We start from the raw sequence: 5,480 nt of genomic DNA, 5'->3' as shown, positions 1-5,480 counted from the left end.
AAATATGTTTTTGTATAATATAGCAAATTTACCATTTTGACCACCAGGATGCAATAGGACTTGACTATAATGTTATATTTGAGATAGGGACAATTAATGGGGGTGTCAATGTATTGAAAAGGACCTAAACCAAAGGTCGAAACGTATACTTGTGTACTGTACTATATTGTACATCCATGTAATTTTAATTTTCACATTAAAATCTAGTATTGGCTCATAAAGGCTTGTTGAGAGTGTTATTTGAATAAAAGATCTGTTGCACAGTACGACAAAAAAATCACTTTTTTCTCTCCGAAGCGCGATAGTATTATACATTTCCCGAAGATTTTTTTGCGCTGAATACAATGCCATTGGCAGAATTTGCCTAGCACGTTAAGATTTTAAATTGGAATGAAAGAAGAAAAACGATGTTCTTGGCCACATATAACATTTTTTTACAACAAAAAAACTGGTTTCTAAATAAATTGAATTGCACCTGAAAGTATAATTCAAAAGTTTGAACTTCGTTTCATGATTGTACGATTTTTTTTTATTAAGTTATAGCTGTTCAAATTTTAAACTTTCTGTAACATTCCATATGTTTACAATTTCAGACACACACAGACGCACACGCGCGCGCACACACACGCACGCACGCATGCACTAACGTCATGTCAGGAGACGCGGTAGTGTCTCCGGCCATGTTCAACTATCCTAACTATTATATTTTAGGATTAATGAAAATGAAAATGAAAGACACTATAAGTCTCTTATCCCGAGCCACCAAAGTCCATTTTTGGGGAGTACAGAACTATTAAAATATAAAAAATTTTGAATATATGGTATACCATTATTGAAAATTTTACAGAAAGTCTAAAATTCAAATAGCCAAAACTTTATGAAAAAATGTCTTATAATCATGAATCAAAAGATCTTGAATTATACTTTTAGATGTTGTTGAATTCATTTTGAGACAAGTTCTTTTGCCGCAAAAAAATACCAAGAATCATTAAAAACGCCATTTTTTGTCCATTTCATATCAATTTACTTAAAATCGTGACGTGCTAGACAAATTCTACCAACGTATCGTGTTCAGCGCAAAAAGGTCTTCAGGAAACTTATTATCGCACTTTTGAGAGATTTTTCTTGTTGTGTTATGGATTATGTACCTGTATTAAAGTAATGAAGAAAGCCAAAACTGCACTGTACATCTGAAAAAATATACTTTCATTATACTTAATGGGAATATTTGTGTTAATTTATTTAGACCAACAAATGCAAAAGAAATTTATACTTAAAGTAACAGTAAAATATAAACAAATGTAGCTAATTGAGAAGTGATTCCAATATTATCTTACCATTTAGAAATTTATGTAATTTGAAGGATTGAATGTAAAAGTGTTTGTTCTATTATATGTGTACGTTTATTACAATTTTAATCAATGCAGAACATACCTCACAAATGAAACTATATCCATAGGAGAAATGTCCCACGCCAAATTTTACCTCCCTGAGTTTTATTTGTAATATAAATTGTAAAATCTAATTAAAATTAAATAATTGAATGAAACGTTATACATATACTACCTTTCATGAAAGTTCGGATACAAGCATAAATTCTGCCAAATGATTATGTAAAAAACTAAGACACTGCTATAAAATATCAATTGTGCTTCATTTTTAGATATCAAAAGACCGACCCTTTCTCTTAAGTTAAATAACATTTTGTTATTTTTAACTTCAATATGTGACAAAACCAATCCATTTTTCAATTTCAGACTAAATAGCATTCGTATTAATTATTAAATTTTAGACAAATTTTATATATTCTTTTGAATTAAAGCCATTATTTTAGTTAATTTAACGGCATATTGAGAAAACTGAGTAGCGATCTATAGAAATAATTGAAAATAGCTCGAATATAATTCAGTACTATGAATTTAATATTATATTAAAGATATCACAAAGTATAATTACTGTTACTTTTTATCCCTCGTGTAAATTATAACAATTATAATAAATATAAAGACAAACCCGGGTCACAAATTAAAATGAACATGTAACAGATGTTTAATGTGGAAATATTGATTTTATTTTCTTTGTAAAATAAAATTAGTATTTTCACTATGGCTAATTATATTGCCACGATTCCTGAGAGCCGAATGTATACGCAGCACACAAATGCAAAGTATACACAAGATAGACACATAAGTACCAGGGTTGGGTAATAATTAGTTGAAACGTTAAAAAAAAGTTAAAAGTTTAAAAAAAAGTTAAAAAATTAATAACTTTTAACTTACCTTAGTTATCTTTAAATGTATTAATTTTTAACTTAATTTAGTTACTTTTAAACTTTAATTCATTAACTTTTTTTAAATTAAAAATTTTTCTATCTCTTTTAATGCTAATATTTTTTTTTTTAAGTTTATTACAGTTTTTAAGTTGGGAAATTTGGAGGGATTATTAATATTTTCAGATTTGATTGCGTTGAAAGTCCGACAACCATATCGGCACGCAATTATCATTTCTGAAATTAATTCATTTAAATGAATTTATTATACAATAGTTCAACATGTTAACTTTCTAACCGTTATGGCGCTTCTTAATTTAAATTATTATGTTTAACATTAGCGCTCTTTCAATCTTATTATTGCTATTTTTTTCTATAAAATCTTAAACATTAGAGAATTAGTTTAGAAAAAGTTCAATAATTTTATGATAAGAGACTGTATAATGAGAGACATACCGAACGGTAGCTATTTTTTATTGGATCGCTAGATTTTATCAATTCCCACTTATATTTCAATCTCATTAATTTTAGGTGTCATAAACATTATATTTTAACATAAATATGAAATAAGGTGACGAATTGTTGTAAAACAGTACTGCACATCTACCCACTTTCTAAATTTTTATGAATATTTTTTGTAACAAGTACCTAGTCGATGTAGTTGTAATCATATGTGAGCAGTTAAAGTTTCGGAAGTTAAAGAAAGTTAGATAAAGGTTTAAAAAAGACCCCCTCGTCGGGCACGGCCTTGCCGTGGCAAGGGGGCTCCCCCGGGCGCTTTCCTCGCGGTCGGGGCCGCTGTCGGCGTTTGCTAGCAGTAGCAGCCAATTGGAGATGGAGCGTTTGGGGGTCTAACAGTGCCCCATACGGACTCCTCCGTTTTATAGGAGGAGTCTGTACATTGGGTCCGGTACCCCAAGGGATCCCTGCCCTTCACGAAGGGCAGGGATCCTGGGGGAACCGTCCTTTATAAGACGGGTCCCCATTGTACCGTTAGAGGGAGGTTTGCTCCCCGCCCGTGCGGGTTTATGGGGTTCGGCCCCCACTGGGTCCGAGCTCCCGTGGGACCCTCCCCTTCCCCCCCTGGGGGATGGGGTGGTTCCCTCGGGATCCCGAACCGAAAAGTGACCGAGCGGGTGCTCCCGCATGGCGAGTCGGCCCGACAGCTGGATGCTCCTGGCTCACGCTCAGCTCCTGCGGGCTGGCTCACGCCAGGGACGGGAGAATCTCCAAGAGCCTAGGCTCATTGCACTGGGGATTCTCTTGTGGGTGTGATGCGGACTTCGTCCGTAGGAGAGGGGCGAGGGACTTCGGTCCCAATGCAGGGTCCTCGCCTCTCTCGGTGAGGGGCCGCGCGGCCGCTCGGACGTATTCCGAGGTCAGGGCCGGGGGCGGACGTAGTAGCCCGGCGTCATCGCGACGACGTCCTTTCCGAAGCGATGACGCTGGGCAGTGTTTGCCCGCCCGTGGAGGGACTGGTCTCTCCACGGGTGAGTGTGCTGGTCGCCGCGGGGATTAGGGTGCGGAAGGGGCGTTGCTTCCGTTACCCGACCCGTCCGTGGGGCCTCCCGGGTGGCGCCACCCGCAGCGATGCCCATGAGGTCGGAGGCGTGGGACCCCCGAAAACCGTGGGTAACGGGCTGTGCCCGTCCACGGTGAGTAAGGGGTCTGGAGGCCAGTGCATCCGATGATACATTCCGGGTGCCCGAGCCATATGCCAGCCCCCCGGGGGAACTCGGGGCCCCGTTCGAGATACATTCCCGGACGGGTAAGGGTACATCCTGGCTGGCGGAACCGCTGTGGGGAGTGGGATCAAACAAGAATGACTGGTCCAATAATTAAGGGTAGAAATGATGGGAGTTGGAGGTCTAACACCGGGTTTTACCCGGCGACGGTGGGTGGCAGAATGGTGAGGACGTGGGGTGATCTACCCCCTCACCATTCGATAAGGAAGGGGGAGAGGTGCGCCGAGTGGGTGCGCGGCCTGCGTGGGGCGGTCTCGCGACCCCCTCGGGCCGAAGGATTCGCGGGATAGCTCCTCGCCGGGCGCGCCTAGCTATGCGCGTATCTTGTGGCTGAAAGGGGGGTTGGATCGCCACCCCCCGGCGCCTCGCGGGAGCCATCACCCATGAGGATGAGGCAGAAGGCCGGCCCTTTAAACTCCAAGTTTTGGCAGAAGGGCCGGGCCGAGAAGAAGGGAGAGGGGGAGGATCCGACATCGGATCGCCCCCCTTTCAACGAGCAGTCCGTGGTGCGCGGAAAAGGGAGGACCACCTCGCAGTCTTCGGACTGGAGTCGCTCGAGCGCTCAAAAAACATCAAGGGGGACATCGTCCACAGCCTGACGGAGCTGACTGCGGTGACCGCGGTCCTGGAGACCCACGCGATGGGTGCCAGCCGGGACCCTGGGATCGCGGACAGCTACGCGATGGCCAGGGAGCTTCGCGACCTCAAAAAAGAGGTCGCGGGGCTCTCCGCGGAACGGGATAAGCTCTGCGGAAAACTGGAATCAGTGAAGAGGCACCTCGCCCGGCGCCGCAATTCGGCAGACTGGGCGGTGGGCCGGCCGGCCTCACCCGGTTCGGAAGCGCGCGCGGAGGTTCCGCTACCGCGTCGGATAACGCGTATCGCGAGTACGAGGACTGGTGAGGACGCGTCCCGGGCGGGAACTCCACCACCCGCATTGACGGAGGGCGTCCTCGAGTGAAGGCCTCCCCTTCAGGGAAAAAGAAAGCGCCTGGACGATGATCCAAGCGTTGTTGAAAAGATGGCCGCGGTGATGGACTGGACCGCGAACGACGCCCGGTCCGCCGCGGCAAACATCACCGTCCCCCCGTCGATATCCGGAATGTCCGGCGACGGGGGCGACACAGATATTCTGAAAAGGGTGGTGGAGAAGATCGTGAGCAGGGTGCTTGCCCGTCGCCTTCCGATGAGGACAGGCAGAAAATGTCGTCACCGGGAACCGGGGCGGGGACGGAGGACGCGTCCTCACTGACAGGAGGAAACGCCGTAGGAGGACGGACGGGATCTCGACGATGAAGGCCCAGGCGCCCGCCGCGAGCCGGGATGGCACGTCGGTCGCCGGACGGGCCGACCCGCGGTCCTGGGTGGGATCGGTGGGCGCCACGAGTGATTCGCGGAGAGTTACTCGTGGGGCCGATAAGATGGGGGCCGGCGCTGCGGAAGAGTGGACCGTGATGGCCGGGCGG

The sequence above is a fragment of the Mycetomoellerius zeteki genome, unplaced genomic scaffold, assembly GCF_001594055.1.
Source record: "Mycetomoellerius zeteki isolate Tzet28-1 unplaced genomic scaffold, Tzet1.0 scaffold1087, whole genome shotgun sequence".
NCBI lineage: Eukaryota > Metazoa > Arthropoda > Insecta > Hymenoptera > Formicidae > Mycetomoellerius > Mycetomoellerius zeteki.
This window is presented reverse-complemented; position numbering follows the sequence as displayed.